This window comes from Dermacentor silvarum, chromosome 11, assembly GCF_013339745.2.
Source record: "Dermacentor silvarum isolate Dsil-2018 chromosome 11, BIME_Dsil_1.4, whole genome shotgun sequence".
NCBI classification, from domain to species: domain Eukaryota; kingdom Metazoa; phylum Arthropoda; class Arachnida; order Ixodida; family Ixodidae; genus Dermacentor; species Dermacentor silvarum.
Window position 1 is genome coordinate 16,850,258 of NC_051164.1, and position 23,859 is coordinate 16,874,116.

Below are 23,859 nucleotides of genomic sequence, written 5' to 3' on the forward strand. Positions count from 1 at the left end.
CGGACGGAAAACTAGGCCATGCAGCTCTTGGAGGTAGTGCTGCATCACGTTCGTCCTGTCCAAATCCTCCATTGACGCTCCTCACGAACGCGAACCTAATTGACGTAGACGTGGATGGTGTTCCATTTAAGGCATTGATTGAAACTGGAGCCCAAGTGTCCATAATGAGCACTAATCTATGCCGTCGCCTCAAAAAAGTTCTTACGCCTGCCATCACTCGAGCCGTACGCGTCGCCAATGGCGCCAATGTTGCCGTCAGTGGTATGTGCACTGCTCGCGTAGGAATTGCTGGCCGCCAAGTTCCAGTCCTGTTCACCGTGCTGACCAGTTGCCCTCATGACCTCATCTTCGGGCTCGAATTTCTGACGACGCATTCTGCCCTCATCGACTGTTCCACCGGTACGCTGTGCCTCGAGCTTCCTCTTGTTTCCGACGTTCGTCCCGAACAACCGAACACCCTCTGCATTGCAGCGTTTGTTCGGTTACCTCCAAAAGCCCTAACCTTCGTCGAATTGGCCTCAACGGCAACAGTGCCTGATGGCGACTATGTCGTCGCACCTATTCGTGATGTCCTCCTGGCGCGCGACGTCTCTGTGCCACACTCCGTCGTTACCCTTGCCGCTAATCGGATGTGTCTCCCCGTTATCAATTTTGGCTTGATGAAGCAAGTGTTGCCTGAAGGCGTAGCGGTGGCCACGCTCCGGTCTGTGACAGACGACCACGTAACTGCTTTTGCAGCCGACGCGTCTGCAGATCCTCCTGATTACCCGCAGCATGCCTTGAACCTCGACTACCCATTACGTCCCATGGTCGCTCCGGACCTCGCCCCTGACCAAGCAGCCGCCCTATATCGCCTTTTGCTGTCCTACCGCGACATATTTGACACTGACAATCGCCCACTTGGTCAGACGTCCCTTGTTCAGCATCGGATAAACACTGGTGATGCTGTTCCCATTCACCGCCGACCGTATCGTGTGTCCACGGCAGGGCGGCGTGTTATTCAGCAGGAAGTAAACAAGATGCTCGCCAAAGGCATTGTTGAGCCCTCGTTCAGTTGAGTCCTTGGGCGTCGCCGGTCGTGCTCGTCAAAAAGAAAGATGGCATGTGGCGTTTCTGCGTTGATTACCGCCAACTAAACCGAATCACTAAAAAGGACGTTTACCCTTTACCACGAATTGACGACGCTCTTGATTGTCTTCACGGTGCCAAATACTTTTAGTCCATTGACCTTCGATCTGGTTATTGGCAGATTTCCGTCGATGAGCAAGACCAAGAAAAGACCGCTTTCGTCACTCCAGATGGCCTCTACCAATTTAAGGTTATGCCGTTCGGTTTATGTAATGCCTCCGCCATGTTCGAACGGATGATGGACTCTCTGCTTCAAGGTTTCAAATGGTCAACTTGCTTTTGTTACCTCGACGACGTCCTTGTGTTTTCTCCTACATTTGAGACGCACCTTGAGCGCGTGCAGCCATCCTTGAAGTCTTCCGCAAGGCTGGGATCCAATTACACTCATCAAAGTGCCACTTCGGGCGCCGACAGATTGCAGTGCTAGGCCATCTCGTCGATGCTTCCGGAGTACAGCCCGACCCGGAGAAGGTTCGAGCAGTAACGGCTTTTCCTGTACCTCAGTCTGTCAAAGACGTCCGGAGTTTTGTGGGGCTTCTATTCTTATTTCAGACGGTTCGTGAAAGATTTCGCAACAATCGCTCGACCACTCACTGAACTTCTGAAGAAAGACGTGCCTTTTACGTGGGGTTCCCCTCAGGCTGCCGCATTTTCACGCATTATAACGATTCTGACCAATCCACCGATCTTGGTCCACTTTGACCCGTCCGTACTTACAGAGGTCCGAAGCGATGCCAGTGGTTATGGGATCGGCGCCGTCTTAGCGCAACGCCAACACGGATGCGACCGTGTTATAGCCTACGCTAGCCGGCTCCTGACAACTGCAGAGCGCAACTATTCGATTACCGAGGGCGAATGTCTTGCTCTCGTCTGGGCTGTTTGAAAGTTCCGCCCATATTTATATGGCAAGCCCTTCTGGGTAATCACAGACCATCATGCGCTGTGTTGGCTTTAGTCGCTCAAGGATGCTACTGGCTGGCTCGGTCGTTGGGCTTTTCGACTACAAGAATATCCCTACACAGTGACGTACAAGTCAGGACGCCAACACCAGGACGCAGATTGTCTGTCTCGCTACCCAGTCGAAGACCCGACGTCTACGTCAGAGCCTGACACCAACGCCTGCGTTCTCTCTGTTTTTCCACTGGTCCATGTTGCCGACGAGCAGCGCCGTGACCCCTCCTTGCGTGTCATCATTGACCGCCTGGAATCGCCACTTGCCGACAGTTCCCTTCGCTTATTCACACTTCAAGATGGCGTACTCTACCGCCACAACGTTCACCCCGATGGCCCAGCTTCCTGCACTGTATGTGTGCCCATGCCTTGAAGGTACACCTGAGCTTGAGATTATTAGTTGCCATTTGGTGCACTGCGTAGATTATGGAAGACGTCTGCTGTAAAAAACACCCGTGCACTTAAATTTAGGTGCCCGTTAAAAGAACCTCAGGTGGTCCAAATTATTCCGGTGTCCCCCACTACGGCGTGCCTGATAATCAGATGGTGGTTTTGGCATTTAAAAACCCCATAATTGTTTTTTGAATTAAACCGCTTTGAATCCAAGGCAGGTCAGCTGGAATTGCCTTGGCATAACACATCACTACTGCCACACTCAGAGCAAGCATGCTGTAAGCTGGTACTACTATGTCGGACGTAAACAGACCTGTGGAAAGCATAAATACTGAAAAAAACTGCAAATTTCCGAAAAGTGCAAGCAATTCAACATGCATAATACTAAAGGTGGCTTAGCAGATTCTTTGAACTGTCACTGTGAATAGAACATCACATGGAAAAAAATTTATTGTACACTTATTACACTTCAGGTAACACCTCAATAACTTCAGAAACACATTTCCTTCCTGAAATCTCAGAATGTGGAGTAGCTACTTTAATGTGTCAGTAGGTGCACCCCATTAATGGGATCAGTTCGGGTCCTTTCAGTCTTTATTTGCTCATAATAAACTTATCAGCTGATTGGTAGATAATGCAGAAGTGCTAAAATAGTCTTTGTGTTTCTCACAGTGTCATCTCTTATTCAGTGTAACAGTTGTCTGTGTGAAACTGTATCCTTTTGTATGTAATAACCTCAAAATTGACTAGCATCTGTTGTGTCACTCGACATAGTTTCAGAGCCTGTCCTGTGTTTCTGTACTTTCATAAAACCAGTCTTTTTGCAGCCTCTTTCCTCTGCAGATGACGCTGGTGATTAATATCTGTGAGCAGCACTGACCTATGGCTGAGTGAAGAGGCATATAAGTAGGTAAGTCTAGGCTTTGTTGTTAAATCATTTTGTCATTATCGTAGTCGTAAGATAGATTTCTGAAATTTCAGTGTGACATCTCGTGTGGTGGGGCTGAATGAATTGCAACTGTGATGCATAAACAAGGGAAGTAAGGCATGTTGTTGGGCTAGTCGGTTCATAGATTCCGCAAACATTTTTAAACTGCGCAAAGAAGACACAACGTGAACAGAAACGTGTATGAGCTTCAATGTTTCTGTTCACGTCTTGTCTTCGCGCAGTTTAAAAATTTTCTTGAAACAAGGGAACAAGCACAAGCACTGATTTGGAATGAAAAACTTACTGAATGTACAGAATATATCTACCATAAGAATTCAAGTGCAACCAATTCTGAAACTACTTGAAATGATTCATTTCCAGGTTTAGCTGAACTTGTAACAGCGGTCTAATTTAGACTCCAAAACATGCCCTTGAGACTACTGCATGCTTAGAAACCAGCTACAGTGTGATTACATGTTGCATATCTATGTAATTATGCGTAACAAATATTAATTCCTGTTCGCATTTCAATTTATGGTATAACTGAGTAAACTCAAGAAATAAAGTTAGTTAGTTGGGGTTTAGTGGCGCAAAAGCGACTAAGGCTATGCTGCGCCAAACACAAGGTGTTATGAATAAAAATTTTAAAACAGCAAAGGCAGTCTTTGTCTATAGCCTGTTTAAATAGCCAGTATCTTCTAGAAATTTAAAAAGGTCTGGTAATGGCACTAGTGAATCATTTCCTAAAACTAAGGCAGGGTGTAACGGTATGTGTAACTTGTATAAGTTCTGCAAAAGGTTTCGTCTCTCTGTTTCGATATGTTTACATGTCAGTAAAATGTGCATCACTGTGAGTGGCTCTTGGCAATTATCGCATATTGGTGGGTCTTCTTTTGGGAGTGTGGAATAAGTGTGGATACACTTTTGTCAGTAACTTCCATCTGTTATGGGTACCTCATTGTCCTGTACAGTAGATATTATGTCTGCTTTTCGAAGAGTCAATGAAATTGCTGTTTATTGCAAAGCTAGAAGTAGGTGTGGCTCGCACTGTTTTTCGCTGTTGTTGCTTTGAGTGTTACATATGGCTGTACATTATCTCGTGGCATTGTCAGTCTCTTAACTATTCGGTGGCATCTCAAATAAATGCTAGACTATTGATAGGTGTAGTATAAATGAAGGATTCACTGGCAGGCACACAGAAAGTTGATGCTTTCTGAGGCATAAAATGCCTGTGCACCTACACCTGCAATTCTTCATTGTTTTATACATGAGAAGTGGAACACACGAAGATATTCCTCTTGTTGTGTTCAGCTTGGTGCCATGGTACCATGAATTTATACCAGCTAGTCCAAATATAATTTGTTTTTGTTAATTTAATCTTTGACACGTGCGAAGAGAACTAAATTGTGGTTTTTCGCATCACAACTTTTTTTAGAAGAAACGCTGACCGCTTGTGATAATGTCAAAAGCAATGAAGAAAACCAGCCGTATTGTCTGGCATGCTCACAGAAGGCACTACAGATACAAGCGTTTAACCTGAAATAGCATCTTTTTTATAGACAAAGTTATGCCGTCCTGGCACACATCTTTGGCTGCTGCTATACAATACATTGTTATAATTAATTTGTTTCGCTTTGGGATTTTTCAGGAACCTGGTGCTGTTAAACAGTGGACGACAAGCGCATTTATTAAAGGGCAGCTAAATGGCTACCATAGCCATTTTTACATTGTTTTTGGGCAGTCTCGCTCGGTCATTAACATTCCCTAGTTTCGCTAGCCATTTATCAGTTCTTGTAATAAATGCACAAGCACTCCACTGTTTAGTAGCGCTAGGTTTCTGAAAAATGCAAAAACCAAAAAAGAAGTTTAGAGGTGCACTGGATAACAAGTCATCGACAAGTGTGTCAGTGCGGTTTCAATAAGCTGATCAAAACGGAGCGATGGTATGTATCGATAAAAACATGTAACTGTAGTGCCACCTGTCCACATATGAAGGAATTCAATTTTTTTATTTGCTAATGTACTAAAGTGTTTACCAACGCATGGATCACCAATCCTAAAACTCCACTTATCTGTAATCTGGTGAGTCAACTCGACCCATTTCAGCATCGAATAAGAGCACATTCAGAATGGGGATGGCAGCTACATTGAAGCAATGAAGGGACAAAAAGCGCTATCTGGTGTAGGTATTTTTAACTTTTTTTACTGTGCTCACATAGTCTGGTACCTTTGGCCTATATAGCTTCTTCTACAGCTTAATGGAATAGAATATATAACACATGCACTGCATTTGACTACATTTTTAATGCAAAAGATAGTCATGCCATCAATTAATGAACGCAACCTTTAGGTGGCAGGCGACAAACCTTCACGAGGTTGGCTACCCAAGTCCGTTCCTGGTGCTCGTTGCAGAAGGCCTGCTCAAACAGTCACTGCAGAAGCAGATGTGTGCTGAATGGCAGGGGGTGCCAGCCTTAACAAGATAAAGGCTGCTGCAGGACCGTATATCTCAGCCTTTCACAAAACTTAAAAAGCACAGCAAGCAGACATCAACTTTGTCTATTCTGCACCAAACTAGGTAGCGTTTACCAGGTAATGCCACAAGTGTAAAATGTAAAAAAAAAAAAAACGGTAAAGTGTTGTCAAATGCAGAGCATGCATTATATATCAAATTGGATTGTTCTGTGGAAGAAGTTACATAAGCTAAACAGGCAGATGTGCTAATGAGGCTGCAAGAGCACAGTAACAAAGTGAAGGTAACGGCACCAAATGGTTTGTTGTTCCTTCAATTCTTAAAATGTTACGGCCATTCCTGTTTTGAAAGCACCATATTCTAGGTAGAAATGGGTGTGAGTTAACTCAACAGAATATAAGTGAGTGGATTGTCAGGGCTGGTCACGTATGTATTAGCAAATATTTTGCGTTGTCAAAAAAAAATAAGAATTACTGCATATGAGCTGAGACTACAGTGCAAGTGTCAGCATTTTTTGCGATTGTTTGCTGTTGTACTAATGATTACACTTATACATGTATTCTCTGACGCACAAGCCGAAGTACAAGATGGGGTCCCTGGAAATAAAAGTTGTTCTTGAATGTTAGCAATATGTCTGGGTGTGTTCATACGCCTTATAGTGACCTCGCCTGTACACACTATACTAGCATTTCAAGTGCTTCCATGTCCGAAGCTATTGAGCTATGCAAGAGAATGTGTATGTTGGGTGAATAATTCTGCAGTTACAGTTACATCTTGAGAATGTGTTAGTTTGAACTGTGAAACTTGTCATCAGCACAAAAAAGGCATGGCGTTTTATCGGAAATCGAAGAACCTGACCTACAAAATATTTTATACAAATGTGCTTGAGTGTTACGTAGAGCTCTGCACGGGCCCGGGCCCGGCCCGGCCCGCGGGCCGGGCCGGGCCGTCCGAAGCGTTTTTTTGGCGGGCTCGGGCCGGGCCCGGGCTTAAAGCCACGGGCCCGGGCAGGGCTCGGGCATGAGGCCGCGGGCCCGGGCCGGACTCGGGCTTGAAGCCACGGGCTTGGGCCAGACTCGGGCCCGCTCATTAAAGGACCCAAGTAGGCCTTCGAGCACACGCAACCGTTATACATTGCATGGTTCAATGCATTCTGTGCCAAGCTGAAGTGACACGTGCAAAATGACTGTCATCATCATCATCAGCCTATATTTATGTCCACTGCAGGACGAAGGCCTCTCCCTGCGATCTCCCATTCCCTGGGAGATCGCAACCCTGTCTTGCAATAGGTGATTCCAATTTGCGCCTGCGAATTTTCTAACTTCATCACCCCACCTAGTTTTCTGCCGTCCTGGACTGCGCTTCCCTTCTCTTGATATCCATTCTGTATCTCTAATGGTCCATCGGTTATCCATCCTACGCATTACATGGCCGGCCCAGCTCCATTTTTTCCGCTTAATGTCAACTAAAATATCGGTTATCCCGGTTTGTTCTCAGATCCACACCGTTCTCTTGACTGTATATCTTATCACATGACTATATCTTATCAAAGAAAATAGTAAAACAGATGAAGTTCTCATTTTTAACAGCGGAGCTGTTCAGCCGGGCCTAATGTGTCCGCTGAATCCAAAAATGTGGGCCGATCCTGGCAGCAGTGCAGAAAGGGTCCAAGCTCAATGGCACATACACCTGTGAACTAGCGAAGCTGAGCCTGGATAAGTCTAGCTAAGAATGGTGGGGACTACTTAAACTTAGTCAGTCATCGATAGGCAATTGATAGCCAATCAATAGCTAGTCGATAATCGTTCAATAACCAATAAATTCCGGAAACTTCTGTGGGTGACTTGGTAGTGCTTAGCCTAGCCCAAATACGTGGCCAATATTATGCGATAGAGAATCAAAAGCCAATCAATAGCTAATCGATAATCAATCAATTATAAATCAATTACGGGGATTGCTGGGGATGACTTGGTAGTGCTTAGCCTAGCCCAAAAGCCAGGACTAGCTAGGTGCCCATCAGCTCCGCTGTCTCTTAGCATTGCGCCGGCAGTGCAAGCTACGCTATTTTTATTTTCCACAGAAACAAACATTGTTTCCGCGTAAGGAAAAATAAATTATACAAAGAACCACTCCTCAAACCGTTTCAATGTTACCGCTTTTGCGATTGCACTATTACCAGTGTCGATACTATGGCATTATTTTAGCGCTAAGGCCAGTTTTGTGCTTCAATGCATAAAACAGCGTTTTTCTCAAAAAGTTAACTGGAACAACCATTCATTTCGTCGGACACTTTGAAAATGATCTCGAAACTGGTTCGAGATCATTTTCAAAGTTCCGCTGAGAATTCGTTCCAAGTGGATACGCCTGCGAACTCAGCGGGTGTAGTTAGTAGATTGAAAGATGTGCCGTAAAATAATTATTAAAAAGTTAATTAGCGTAATTATGTTAATTCTTCAATTAGGCGTTCTGTTTTCTCGTGGAAGTAATGACCGCCTTATCGAGTAGTTTAGATCAAGGATTATTATATAATTGTGCAATCTGCAACGGGCAATTTTAAAAATTTGGTTCAGCTAAAATGAAACATCCTGTATATTTGCATACTAAATGACATCATAGAACCATATCGTACAAATCAAGGTAAGTGCATGGGTACCAGCGGAAGAATAGCAGCACAGGCAATGGGCCGGATTACTGATGTTCCCGTGGGAGAAACAAAGATTTCGGCCTTTTATTGCTTATATACTGCAGCTGATTAAACCTCGAGAACGTGAGGCTGAAAGATACGGTACAATCTGCAAGTGAAAAAAGATTTGGTTTTCTCTTACAGGGCGGGCCTGGTCATGCACACGCGGGCCCTAGCTAAGCTTAGTAATGAACGCCCGGGCCCGGGCCTGGCCCGGGCTGGTCTCGGTCATGTACGCCCGGGCCCGGGCCGGGCTCGGGTTCTGTATTACGGGCCCGGGCTGGGCTCGGGCCTTGTAAAGCGGGCCTGGGCCGGGCTCGGGCCGAAAAATCCGGCCCGTGCAGTGCTCTAAACTTACAAGTATCAGTCAAAGAAATAATACTTCATATCTATTGCAGGTGCAGATTGGTGTAGGATTTGTGATGCCTTATAACAGTGGCAGTATATTTAAAGTGTACATGAGATGCCAAGTGTGCAATAGATGTGGACCTGTGGACACCAGCAGAAGCTGCTAAAAGAGGCCTGACGGGGCAGGCCTGCCGCATAGTTTGGATTCAACCGGAAAGCTTGCGGCAACACCAGAGAAAGTGGCTGCTGTGAAGAGTAAGTGAACAGTTACCTGAATTAAGACATTCACTACTGTATATCAGAAAGTTATCTGGATGAGTAGCGTTGACACAGCAAAAAGAAATGGCAAACAAAGATTGATGCCAGTGCCTACTGTTTATTGTCTTAAACACAAGCGAGATTTTCAGCACCTTATGTTCCTTGAAAAGTGCAATGCAGACTTGACAAGATCGATGATAGTTTTCCATGCTGCAGCATTCATCTTAATGCTCTTGAAAAAATGTTTCTGAGGAAAATTAATTTGGTTCTGACACAGCTTGGCAAATTGTGTGGTCTTTCAAAAGAAGCTATTTAAACCACTTTCTTTCCAATTTGGTGATGGTGGTGATCTATTTGCTGCGTTATAATCTGCAATATTCAGAGTCATGCGATTTCTAAGCACACCTGTCTTATTATTTAAAATTTGTGACATTGTGTCCTATCAGTACTTTTGGCTTACTTGCAGCGATTTCATTTTATTTGAGAATAGAAACGAAGAAAGAATTACTACACAAAGAAAGCATCTCGCACATTAGTGGCATGTCAGATATCAAATGGATATCAGTATTTGTCCTGATAAGCCTGCGATTAACAATGTCTGTTGTCGACGCAAAAAAAAAAAGCAAGGCACTGAGGCATCGTACAAAGTATCAGCACTCGCCTCCAGCTTGGATTTGAACAGATGACCACGCAGTGTGACTGTAACTAGGCTTTTCCTTCCTGTGCAATTTCAATTTCTTTATAAATCTAACTGCCAGTAACTCTTGTTTTGGCACCCACAAACAGTCTCCCACAAATTACAGTTGCTGCAAGAATATGTTTATGAGAAACAAACGAGCATAACAGATTGCTTTGTTTTATTTTTAGACACTTTTTTTATCTTCTTTACAATGAAGATGTATTGCAGGTCAGCTTATCAAAAAAAAAAACAATATGGTGTTTGAACAGTTATACACAAAAACATTGATTGGAAATGATGCATTGGACAGCACAGAAAATCAAGGACTAAGGAAACAACACAAAATTGTTGCTGTCTAAACTGAAGGTTTATTTAGAAAGCCTTGTTGAATATGACGGCCTTGATATAAATGGAGAAAATCTCATAAAGGGCCCCTAAACATAACATCTGACATAGTTGATATTTCAAAGAAATGTGCGCATGATGTAGAGAATGCCATGGACATAACATCTGACATAGTTCATATTTCAAAGAAATGTGCGCATGATGTAGAGAATGTCATGAAATGCCATGGCCATAGTCTGGTGAATGCGGCAGTGCTATGTGCTGCGGGAATGCCACAAATGAAAATAACTCATGTACTGCTCTTCTGGCACTGCCTCTGTACTGCTCCTCTGGCACTGCCTCTGTGCATCACGATGTCAACAGGGTGCTCCAGGTGACCTCGGCGTTAGGAGCAAAAGCTGTCGACCAGTCAATCATCGAGGAACGACAGAACCGACATGACGAGAGCCAATTTTGTGTTCTGAGAATGCCGGAGGGGGGTGGCCCATTGTGCAACACTGAAGCGTTTCTGAAGGTTCCATTCAGCTATCTTCATGGGGAGATTGATTAGGGGCAGACAATGGAGGAACCTTACTTCTGTCGTGCAATGAAATTCGTAGCTTTAGCTGCACTTTGTAGTGTAGTGCGAGGGCACGAGTATTGAGTGTAGCGAAGGAGTGAGAAACAGTGGTGGCTTATCAGCGGTTTATCAAATGCCTTTACTTGTGCTATTACTGGAGCGCTATGTCAAAAAATTATCGCCGCTTACGTTCATGTGCACTACATGTTCTCGCTTATAACAATGGCAGATATAACGAATTATTGGTTTAAAATGAGCCGCATTTTACTGCATTTATGAATTTCTGACCATGCCTGTTCAAACTGCGTCCACATATAATGAACATATTCAATAGCACCGTACTGTTAAAACAAACATGTCAAATCCGATCGCAGTAAAAGGAGGGTGCACACCAAGTTCTGAAGTTTGCAATTGCGATGAGGACTTGGTGCATCCTCTGCATCAGCTTAGTCATGACGATGATATAACTGCGAGATGAGTGAGTGCTGCACGTGGATTTCAGAAGTCACAAGGAAATTCACGCTTTTTAAACAGTGCAAGGGTAATCATGCTTTCAAGGCATTTCTCCAGTGTCCTTCAGAACGAGGCCGTGCAGTGTATAAGGGTGGTGGCCATTGGAGACTGGCGCACATGTCTCTCTCAGGTCACGTGTGCTCTGTTCTCAGTGTGACACTGCTTACAATCTCGGAGGCCACGATGGCACTCGTTTTTGCACTGTTCTGTGCGTGGTACTGCGCCTATTTGAACCAATTTTTTGCTTTCTATATCAATTTCCTTATTGCAAGGTTAAAATGTATAAAATATGACTGCTTGCTGCCCACAAGGTGGGGAAATTTTATTAGTTTAGTATCCTTTACAGAAAGGTTAATTTCGTGGTAAGAGTGGGTTTAACCCGATTTTTATAACGCTTGTTCGAGGTGCAGAAATGGGAAATTATGGGTTTTTATCAGAAATCAAAGGACCTAAGCTATACAATATTGTTTTATGCAAGTGTGGTTTAGGATTACGATTACTGGTGAAAGAAAAATAAACTTTCTATCTGTTGTAGGTACAGATTGGTGTGGCATTTGTGATGCCACTCAACAAGTGGCATTATATACTAAAGTATACCTCCGAAGCCAAGTGCGCGTTAGGTCTGGCACAGCACCTGTGGACACCAACACAAGCTGGGGAAAGAAGCCCGACTGGGCAGGCCTGCCGGACTATCTCTGGTGCATCTGGGAAGCTTCTGGCAACACCAAAGAAAGTGGCTGCTGTGAAGAGTAAGGGAACATTCACCTCATTTAAGAAACTTGACTGTATACCTGAAAGTTACCTGGATGAGTTAACGTTGATGTACACACAATGGAAAGAAGTGGCAAAGAAAGAATGATGCAAGTGTCTATACATGTCTTTTTCCTAAGCCGTAAATATGCACTGTCAAAGCAGCATAGGATAATTTCGAGATATTGGTTTCTTGCGAAAGCTGTCTGCAGTTTCCCCAATAATCGGTTTCAATGACAAGCAATCAAGAAATTCAGGTGGCTACATGTGCCTTATTTGAGCATAAAGATGAGGAAAGAATCACTACACAAAGAAAACACCTCGCACATTATTGGCATGTACGCTATGACATGGATAGTTGAGCTTGACCTGTGTGAAGCTTCCTATAAATTTTCATGCCTGTCATCAGTGCCCCCAAAAAATCAAGGTTCTAGGCATCATGCAGAGTTCTAAAACTCGCGGCTAGCCTGGATTAGAATGAATGACAACATAGTGTGGCTGTAACGCCTAGTTTTTCTGCGCAGTTTGAATTGTTTTATGAATGAAGTGCCGGTAACTCTTGTACTGATATAAACACTCTGCTGCAAATACCGTTTGTTGCTAAAATGGTTTTTAGGAACAAACGAGCATAAGAGATTGCTCTCCTTAGGCTTTTTTAGATTGAAGATGTAGGCTAGATTAGCAAGGAAGCTATATGGGGTTTCAAAAGAACACTAAAACATTGGGTGCCATCATTGCAGCTAAATAAAGCATGGAACCCAGCCATGACTGCGGCTTGTACATTCAAAAAAAATTTTATGCCTACATGGCTAATGCTAAAGTTACGACCCGCTTCCTCGCCCACTGCATGAGATACAGACTGCGAGCAACAGGCTAACTGTAGCAGATGACAGAACTAGCACCTTGCAGGTCTCCTGCATGCGTTGGAGACATCTTAGGTTAGCAGCGCGACGATCTACATGGAAGCGAGAGAAGGGATAGGAAAGAGTGCTGACTTACAACAATTTTATTGCGCACATAACCAAGGTTTAAATACCACGCTAAGGCACAAAAGAAAAAAACAGAAAGGTAGCACGTATTCAGGACTCGGCTTCCAACATACGATATGCAAATTATGTGGTTAAATATTGCACTCCTTTATCGCACAGTGACAATGAAGGGGCGCTGACACAGTGCTCCCCAGATTTGTGAATTTCGAGCGCTTCAATAATTTCCCTAGTATGTTTGTTTTTGTTGCGACTGATAATTTGTGCGCTATCAAATAAGGGTTTGCAACGGTGCACGGTCTCTGCAATGAATACCGAGATGACCAGAAACAGAGTTAAAAACAGATTGTTCTGCTCCTTTAATCGTTCATTGAGACTGCGTCCCGTCTGACAAATGTATTCGCGGCCACAGCAAAGAGGGAGTTGTAAACAACACCTATAGCGCACGTGACAAAGCGGTTATTATGGTTGGTTCTGCAGCAATTTTTTTTCTTTCTTTAGGGTTACAGTTGGCCTGCCTGCATAAGTGTGACAGCTTATGTGGTGCCGAAAACACAACATCGACACCAGCACGCTGACCAACTTTCTCGATATTATGGGACAACGTGTGGATGTGAGGGATGACGGTGACTCTCTTCCTGGAAGTGGCAGAATCTGGGTTGCTAGCTTTTTCTTGCTTTTGCAAGCTTCCGGCTACTGACGTCAGCAGGCTTCCCGGGTCGCCCGATTGCTCAAGTTTCCAGGCCTATTTCCCGAAACTGGTTTTCATTAAGTGGTGACAGGACTTTGAAAGAGAATTAGTGAAGCATAGGCTAACGATTCCTCACTTGATGACCTTTGAATGGGCTGAGGTTAAAGGTAAAAGAGCTTTGCAAGCTCTGGGTTCATACATCCAGCGCAGCTGGTTGTTCCTAAAAATGAGTCTGAGGTCTAAAAACCTAATCGAGTCGGCAACTGGCAGCTCATGAATTAAGACAAATGGATGAAGACATTCTTTGAACAGCGATAAAGCATCAGAGCAGCTAGTTTCGACAGTGTCGGCATCAGTATCTAAATGAACTAAAAAATCATCTACAAACCTAAAAACTTTTTCCACGAAAGACGGAAGGCATTTGGAATGCGCACGGCGGGAAGACGTATCTACAAAGTAGCAGGGTTTGCATCGGTTCATGCAGAGCGCCCATGCTGAGTGACATCTTGCTAGCCACTCACGGCTGTGCACTTTCCAAACTCCTTCCGTCTTTCGTGGAAAAAGTTTTTAGGTTTGTAGATGATTTTTTGGTTCTTTTGGATACTGATGCCGACACTGTCGAAACTATAGGTGCTGTGATGCTTTATCGCGGTTCAAATAATGTCTTCATCCATTTGTCTTAATTCATGAGCTGCCAGTTGCCGACTAGATTAGGTTTTTGTAGCGTTAGCTACACTGGCCTAGCCAAGCCCGTTTCGCGCGGCACATCAAGAGCCGTGCTGCGCATGCGCAAGGATCAGTGATGTCACACGGCTTGCGCACTGGAGCCACCGGAGCCGGCACCTCTCGCGCACTCCGCCGCCGCCGCGCGCGACTCACCGCCGCCGGTCTGCGCATTCCAGAGGAGTGACGTCGTAGCCGTGGTAGACGCACTGGCGCCGGCGCGCTCGCTGTGCAGTCGCCGTCTGACACTGCGCTGGAGCCGCTGCGCTTCTGACTGGCGTTTGCCAGTGTGGTATAGCCATGGAGAAGGAGAGCGCAAATGCTGCTCAACAGCGCAGAAGAACGGAGAAGCTCGACTCATCGGATCCCGAAGTAGTTGCTTGGCAATTAGCGGTTGAGCGTAGGAGGAATGAACAGAAGAAGGCTAAACGTGCTGCGGAGACACTGGAGCAAAGGGACGAACGTCTAGCAAAGCGGCGTCGCCAGGAGGCTGAGCGACGTGCCCGACCACCCCTGCAGCAACAACAAAACGCCGTCGATGACGACGACAGACAACTCCAAATACTGTGTTGGGGCCATAGAGACGGCAGCGTGTTACTTCACTGATCACCGAGCCGTCTTTGTGGCAATAGAGAAGCAACGTGAAGTTGAGCAAAAATAAATGTACATGTGCCACATAATACGTATACCGTGTGTGTGTCATTAGAGCAGCAGTAAGCATGACAATCAAGCTAATCCTTGACAATCTAGACAACCAGGAAAGCTAAGAATAATCAGCTGAACCTTTGCTAACGCTACGTATATCCTGGCATAGCCGAGCTAAGCCACTGCAACTTTTTAGACCTCAGACTCATTTTTAGGAACAACCAGCTGTGCTGGATGTATGAACGCAGAGCTTGCAAAGCTCTTTTACCTTTTAACTCAGCCCATTCAAAGGTCATCAAGTGAGGAATCTTAGCCTATGCTTCACTAATTCTCTTTCAAAGTCCTGTCACCACTTAATGGAAACCAGTTTCGGGAAATAGGCCTGGAGACTTGAGCAATCGGGCGACCTGGGCAGCCTGCTGATGTCAGTAGCCGGAAGCTTGCAAAAGCAAGAAAAAGCTAGCAACCCAGACTCTGCCACTTCCAGGAAGAGAGTCACCGTCATCCCTCACATCCACACGTTGTCCCATAATATCAAGAAAGTTGGTCGGCGTGCTGGTGTCGATGGTGTGTTTTCGGCACCACATAAGCTGTCACGCATGCAGGCAGGCCAACTGTAACCCTAAAGAAAGAAAAAAAAATTGCTGCAGAACCAACCATAATCGCTTTGTCGCGTGCGCTGTAGGTGTTGTTTACAACTTCCTCTTTCCTGCGGCCGCGAATACATTTGTCAGACGGGACGCTGTCTCAATGAACGATTAAAGGAGCAGAACAATCATGTTTTTAACTCCGTTTCTGGTCATCTCGGTATTCATTGCAGAGACCACCGTTGCAAACCCTTATTTGATAGCGCACAACTTATCAGTCCCAACAAAAACAAACATACTAGAGAAATTATTGAAGCGCTCGAAATTCACAAATCTGGGGAGCGCTGTGTCAGTGCCCCTTCATTGTCACTGTGCGATAAAGAAGTGCAATATTTAACCACATGATTTGCATATCGTATGTTGGAAGCCGAGTCCTGAATACGTACTACTGGACTGGGAAAACTTCATTTAGGTCCTGCAGGACGCGCTTAGGGCGTAGCGGGCGTCTCCCACGTAGGGACCGACAGGGAATACCTGGCAGCCGCTTCGTGGGCCTGCTGGACGGCCCATTGCTGGTCGGCGAGAAGCGAGCTTCTGAGAGACTTCTACACTCCCAGAGCATGTGTGCGAGTGTCGCGGTGTATCCGCACGAGGGGCACATGTCGCTGGGGTACGAGTCAGAATAGAGAACGTGGAGTTTGGCGGGGTTTGGGTACGTGTCTGTTTGTAATAAGCGTAGGGTTAGCGCCTGCGGCCTGTTAAGTTTAGGGTGTGGGGGCGGAAAGATGCGGCGTCCAAAGTAGAAGTGTTTGTGATTTCATTGTATGTAATGGGTGCATCCCTGTTGGTCTCTATCTCGTCGAGGTGGGGTTGCCCAGGGATGGCGTGGTCAGTAAGCGCACGCGCTGCGTCGTGGGCGATCTCGTTGAGGTTTGGCGGGGCACCCGGCACTCGGCGGAGATGGGCGGGGAACCAGATGACGGTGTGGTGCGTGAGGGCACTCTGATCCGCGCTGCGGAGGATGCGTAACGCCTGGTCCGAGACGACGCCGCGTTCGAAGGCTTTGATCGCCGGTCTGGAGTCGCTGTAGATGACTGGCCGTTTGCTGTCGAGCACAGCTAGGGCTATGGCTACTTGCTCCGCTACTTCGGGCTCTCCAGTGAGGACCGTGGCGCAGTTGAGGATCCGCTGCGAGGATGAGACCGCGACCGCGGCGAAGGCTCGGTTGTTGCGATAGGCAGCGGCGTCCACGAACGAGACATCATCCGTTTTCATGTCTATGCGCCTGAGATAGGCGGTCGCTCGCGCAAGGCCTCTGTTTAGGTCGGGATGCATATTTCTCGGAATGGGAGCGATCGTGATGAGGTCTCAGATCTCGCGGGGTACCGGCGTCGAATCTGGGGGATCCCTGGTTATCGAGGAGAAAAAGCCGAGCTCGCGCAGAATGTGGCGGCCCGCATTGGTGGTCGAGAGTCGGATCATCTGCGTTCGCTACGTGCTACCTTTCTGTTTTTTTCTTTTGTGCCTTAGCGTGATATTTAAACCTTGATTACGTGCACAATAAAATTGTAAGTCAGCGCTCTTTCCTATCCCTTCTCTCGCTTCCATGTAGATCGTCGCGCTGCTAACCTAAGATGAAACTTTACCAACACGCCCGTTCAGCCACTCTTGCGTTAGAGACAGGCCAAGTCGTGGCTCTCGAAATCTGACAGAAATTTGGGTGGTTGAAGAGCAGACAAATTATGCGAAATCGGAAGCAATAAGTCCACCTGACGGTGCTTCGAATGCAGCTGCCGTTTGAATAAACTTTGCAGTAAAGCCAAACTCCTGATGAGAAGAGGCGTGGCTTTGGCAAACACCTACTAAAATCCCATGCGACTCAGCAAAACAGTGTGATGCACGTGCATGCATTCTCACTGCAAATAAATCTGCTCTGCCATGCGTGCTGGGTAGCATATTTGTGTAATGTATGCTGCATTGTATTATTTGAAACTTGTTGAATCTTTTGCAGCAGATTTCCTACATGCACATATTACTACAAATGGTTTCAAAAACAATTTATTTCTATATTTATTGCACTCTTCTTTTAGACTGCCTGGAGAAGTACATCGGGGAACATCCGATGGGGCCACCAGCACCACCTCTAGAGCACCGCCTTGCTTCTGTAAGGAAGCACCTTTGGAGCTTCTTCACAGAAGCGGGCGCGAAGGCAAGCGAGTATGGAAGACGTGAATCGCCTTAACCTATTGCATTTTTTCAATAAAGTGTGAAGATATGGAACATATTATGGTGCTATACATGGATTCCTTATGGCATGAAAATGTTGCGGCATACTTGGGCACATGTAGATATAGACTGCACACTTTGCAAGACTCAAGCACGCATGAAGATAGCCCATCATGAGCTTCCTAAGTGCAATGGCTGCTCCTTCGATTCATTACACAGCTTGCATTTGACCTGATGTACCCACTGTTATACCCCGCATTCCACCCATCGCCCGGCATTCTACCCATCATTCCACCCATCACCCAGCATTCCACCCATCACCCAGCATTCCACCCACCACCCAGCATTCTACCCATCACCCAGCATGCCCACTGCACAGCATGCCCATCACCATAATCCACCGTGATGATGGATGATGGATTCCATCATGACCAGCATCGGGCAAATTTTCACTAGGGCTTGTGATCCCTAAACACCTTCGCTCAGCTGTTCTCCACGAACTTCACGACCTCCCCACTGCCGGTCACCTCGGTGTGTCACGTACCTACGACCGGATCCGCTGACGCTTCTTTTGGCCTGGGCTTGCTCGCTCTGTTCGAAGATACGTAGCTGCGTGTGAGAAATGCCAGCGACGCAAGACACCATCGACGCTCCCTGCTGTGTACCTACAATCAGTCGACATTCCCGCGGAGCCATTTTTTCGGGTTGGTTTAGATTTACTTGGTCCTTTTCCTCTTTCTACCTCTGGGAACAGGTGGATCGCTGTGGCCACAGATTACGCCACGCGCTACGCCATCACCCGAGCGCTCCGTATAAACTGCGCCACAGATGTTGCCGATTTTCTTGTACGCGACGTGATTTTATTACATAGAGCTCCGCGACAACTTCTCACAGACCGTGGCCGGACAGTCCTGTCAAAAGTTTTCGCGGACATCCTGCAGTCCTGTGCCACGAGCTTAAGCTTTCCACGTTATACCATCCGCAAACAAATGGCCTCACGGAGCATCTTAATCGCACTCTCACAGACATGCTCGCGAAGTATATCTCTTCAGACCACACTGACTGGGACCTCACTCTACCGTTTGTCACCTTTGCGCATAATTCCTCGCGCCACGACACAGCCGGCTATTCCCCATTTTCCCTTCTGTTCGGCCGAAAACCAGCACTGCCCCTCGACACAACTCTCCCTGTTCACGCGGCACCCACCAGTGAATATGCACCTGATGCCATCGCCCGCGCTGCCCACGCAAGGGAAATTGCCCGTGACCGCCTTCTGAACTCCCAAGAGAGTCAAAGGCGTTTGTACGACCGGCGACACCGAGACGTGCACTTCCCGCCTGGTTCTTTGGTGCTTCTATGGTATCCGTCGCGTCAGGTCGGCCTGTCAGAAAAACTGCTTTCTCATTACACAGGCCCCTACCGAGTGCTTCGTGCCGTGACTCCCGTTACCTACGAGATCGCCCCTGACGCCCCATCTGCTTCCCAGTCCAGCGATATCGTGTATGTTACACGACTAAAGCAGTATCACCCTCCCAGTGATGACATATTTAGACGCTCCGGGACGTCGCTTCTGCCGCCGGGGGATTATGCTACACGCGTGGGGTATTTGATTGTTTGAACGAAGCGCGCGGGCGCCATCACTCGAGAAAAGAAGAGGAAGAACGAGCTGGGCTCGCGCTGTGAATCTAACCAGTCAGCGCTGCAACCGCTGTTGTAAATACAGCCTGTAAATAGTTGCTCGTCTTACTGACTCTTCCTTCGCGTAACCATATTATGGCAAAGAAGTCCGACACGGCTGTGGACGACACGAAGGACGCCGACAGGAAGACGCAACAGCGTAGGCTTAGCCAGACACACCAGGAACAGCGTCTAGCCCGAGCCCAACTTCAGTAGCGCTGGCGATCCGGCTGCGGAGCTCTGCACGGCGGACTTCTTCCTTACATCTCCCCCCCCCCCCCCCCTCACTGAAGACGGAGCCGCACAGGATGCCTAATACGTAGGCATCCTGTGCGAAGGACGAAGTACTCGTGATACTTTTTCAGCCGATCTACCTGCACAGTTTCGCGGCCTCGGCGACGCAGGTCCGTGGGGGGTGTCAGAGGTTCGATGACGTAGTTCGCCGCAGTTTGCTGCAGAACCAGGCAGGGTCCATGGTATCGGGATACAAACTTGGAGGAGACACCTGGTGTCGAAGTATGAGGCACGCACCCACAACCAAACGAGAGCGTCAGGCGAAAATTGGTGGTGGGGGTGCCCGTCGTCATGACGAAATTTGTGTAGCGCTTGTTCTTGCGTTGAAAGGGAGCGAACTAGTTGCCGACATTGTTCTATATATACGGCGTATTCGGAAACCGGTGTACACTCTGATAAGTCGGGACGGTAAGGAAGAATAGTGTCAATGGGAGATGACAGTTCTCGGCCATATAGAAGAATGAAGGGGGAAAAGCCCGTCGTTGCCTGGGGTGCCGTATTGTAGGCGTACGTGACCTAGGGAAGGATGAGGTCTCAGTTGGCGCGGTTGGAGGCGACATACATCGAAAGCATGTCGCCAAGAGTTCGGTTAAAGCACTCTGTCAGTCCGTTTGTTTGCGGGTGATATGCGGTGGTACAGCGATGAATAACGCGGCATTCACTGAGAAGTTATTGAATGACATCGGCGGGAAAGACGCGGCCTCGGTCGCTCAGGAGTTCGCGGGGAGCGCCGTGACGTAGAACGAAGCGTTGAAGCAGGGAGGCAACGTCACGAGCCGTCGTGGCTGGTAGAGCGGCCGTTTCCGCATACCTTGTGAGGTGGTCTATAGCTGCAATGACCCAGCGATTGCCAGCAGAGGCCCGTATAGGTCTATCCTAACCCGGTCAAAGGGTCGCGAAGGGCACGGCAAAGGTTGCATTGGTCCAGTAGAGCGGCAGGGATCAGGCTTGCGGCGTTGAAATTCTGTGCAACAGCGAATGTACAAGGGTGAATGTACAGCTGTCATACCGAAGGCTTGCGAATTGATGTCGAACAAGGAATGGTGTTTTACATCGTAAGCTGTTATGGGCTCATTCCAATAGCCGTTTCGGGTCGCGATGATGCCACCGCCGGTGGCCGCGTAACCGCTATCGCCGGAAACGCGAAAAAAGTACCCGATTCTCGCCGGGATTGAACCCACGCCCACTACGTGAGAGCCGGATACTCTACCACTGAGCCACGCAAGCGCTTGCTATCGGGCCTCAGACAATACCCTAAGGCAAACGCAGGGCGAGACGACTAAAGCCTCCGCCAGTATGGCGGTGCCATCTAGTTAAGGTGCCTGCAAACGCGGCGCGCCCGACATGTAAGTTGTAGTTGCAAGACTTGATCGGGCTCAGCAGACGGCTGTGGAGAGAGCATTACAAGCCGCAGCTCGCCGTCGACGCTGGGCGGACAGTTCAGATCGTTCTCGTGAAAACGAGGCGAACAGACTGCCGCGAAGACCCTGTTGTACGTAGTGGCCAAATAGGAGCTACTCTTGAGCCGCTCCACCAGCTTACGCTGTGACTGTGCTGCGTGTGCCCCGCAGGCCTGTGACTTTTTCTAAAAGTACGAGCAGATCGCGTTCTGGGCAGAGGTCAGGTCAGGGCTTATGGTTGCCGACAGCGCTGTTGAAGAGGCAGTAAGTGGCGACGATGTGAGACGTGATATACGTGAAAATAAAGATATCAATGTGTGATATACGTGAAAATAAGGAATGCAGGTGGCCGGAACAGATAAGACAGGAATATGAAGGTGCACCAGAACAGTACGACGTTAACATACAATGAAAAGGCACCGTCATAAGCATTTTCTTGCGTCTCCTATGTGTGGGGGCTGGATAATTTTAGTTGCTTTCGACTGGCAGTTTGTGTTTGTTAAAGATAATCCGCTATAGATGTCTCTTTATAGTTTGACCCAAGTTTGACTGTGGCATGTCCCTAAGGCACACGCTTGAAGGCTGCACACAGTGAACCAGTGAACAGACGCTTCATCGCGGCTGATATTGGAAAAGTACTGAACTCAAAGGCATGGCGAGGTTCGCTCTCACGTTATTAAAGCAGTCGCTCACTGGAGCATTTAGAAGCGCGCGTTCGTTCGTGCGTGCTACGTTCCCCGTCTGGCGTTACACCAATTCCGGTCTCTATAGCCCACTACCGCACCTGATCGATATTTCGGCTGATTACAAACACTGTACGCCCAATTTCGCCGCGTCCGCTGCAATGGAATGGAAACAGTCACCCGTGCAATCAGACCTTGCTCATTGCGGAGCCAACGAACCGCGTACTGTTTCGGGCAATCCGATATATCGATATTATCCGTCGTTGTTACCTTGTGGGAAACACCGATATTACTGGCCGCGGAGGAGACTGCGATTGCCGCAATGAGCAATTTACTGGAAACCGAGGCCAGTTCACGCGCACCGTCAGATTCTGGTAGCAGGATACACGCTGGCTTATAACTGCGTGGTGAAAGAACACTGCGCGATGAAAAGTTTGGATAGATGACGATGGAAACTAGGCGAATGGTGCGGCAGCATCAAGGACAGGGGGGGGGGGGGGGGGGGGGGCGTCATCACACGCTTTCCTATCGCAACGTTTAGCACCATTTTGATGCAACTGATCGCACTATTTTGTGGGATATTTTGGAAGGGGAACGTATAGGCAACGACTGTATACAGCTATTGAGGGAGATTTACCGAGAAAATACCGTTTGCATTGAATGGGAAGGGATGAGGAGCGAGGATAAAGTTGATATCAACAAGGGACTGAGACAGGGTTGCCCTTTATCCCCGCTGCTGTTTATGATGTACATGGTAAGGATGGAAAGGGCGCTAGAAGGAATGAATATCGGGTTTAACCTCTCATACAAACAAGCCGGCACAATACCTGAGCAGCAGCTTCCAGGTTTATTTTATGCCGATGACATTGCGTTGCTTGCTAACAAGCAAAGTGACATACAACGTCTGGCTGGTATCTGTGGAGAAATTTGTGAGAATTTAGGATGAAAATTTAGCGTTAAGAAATCAGGTTTTATGGTAATCAATGAAAACAGTGAACAGACAGTGTGGATACAAGGCCAGGAAATACCTCGGGTGAAAGAATACAAATACCTTGGCGTATGCGTAAACGAAGGCGATAGATATCTGGAGACAGAGGAAAAAACAATAATAGCAAAAGGGAAGAGAAGTGCGGCCGTAATGAAGCACAGAACGCTATGGGGATACAATAGGTGCGAGGTGTTCCGGGGTATGATGTGGAAAACTGTAATGGTTACAAGACTTACATTTGAAAATGCGGTTGTTTGCTTGAAGTCAGGGGTACAATCAGGACTCGATGGCAACCAAAGGTCAGTGGGACGCCTCGCATTGGGCGCTCACGGGAAGACTACTAATAAGCTGTAGAGCGTGATATGGGCTGGACAAATTTTGACGTAAGGGAGGCTCAGAGTAAAATTTATTTTGAAGAACGACTGAGGGAGATGGAAGAAAGTAGATGGGGGTGCAAGAGTGTTCAGGTATTTGTACAGGCAAAACATTGACTCACAGTGGAGGAAAAGAACTAGGAAGCTTACCAGCAAGTATGTGAGCGGTATGGTCAACAGCACGGCAACAAAGAACGTCAGATGCAAAGTGAGAGAGGCTGATACAATGTCATGGGTTGCAGCAATGAAAAAAAAAAAAACATCCTATGACTATTTACCTGAAAGGAAAAAAAACGAAATCAGGAAAGAAACCATTTATGATAACTCAAAGGGAAGCTCCTTACTTTTCGAGGCGAGGTCAGGATGCCTTATAACGCGTAATTATAAAGCGAGGTACAGCAAGGACGAAGACGCATGTGCTTGCTGCGGTAAAGCTAGGAAAAATATGGAACATGTTTTATTAGAATGCGAAGAAATCTACCCAGCTGCCAGTCTAGGCTCCTCTGACCTGCTTGAAGCCCTTGGGTTCAGGGATAGCAGGGAGAAGTAAACATGTCCGCTATAAAGATTAGTAAGA

The 23,859-nt window shown here is 47.0% G+C and overlaps 1 long non-coding RNA gene across 1 annotated transcript; it reads left to right on the forward strand.

Moving 5' to 3' along the window:
* Positions 1-3,319: 3,319 nt before the first annotated feature.
* On the forward strand, positions 3,320-17,920 carry LOC125941500 (uncharacterized). The gene is made up of 4 exons (XR_007464380.1): positions 3,320-3,386; positions 8,961-9,159; positions 11,794-12,007; positions 17,731-17,920. It is a non-coding gene; the product is annotated as an uncharacterized LOC125941500 (long non-coding RNA).
* The last annotated feature ends 5,939 nt before the right edge of the window (positions 17,921-23,859 follow it).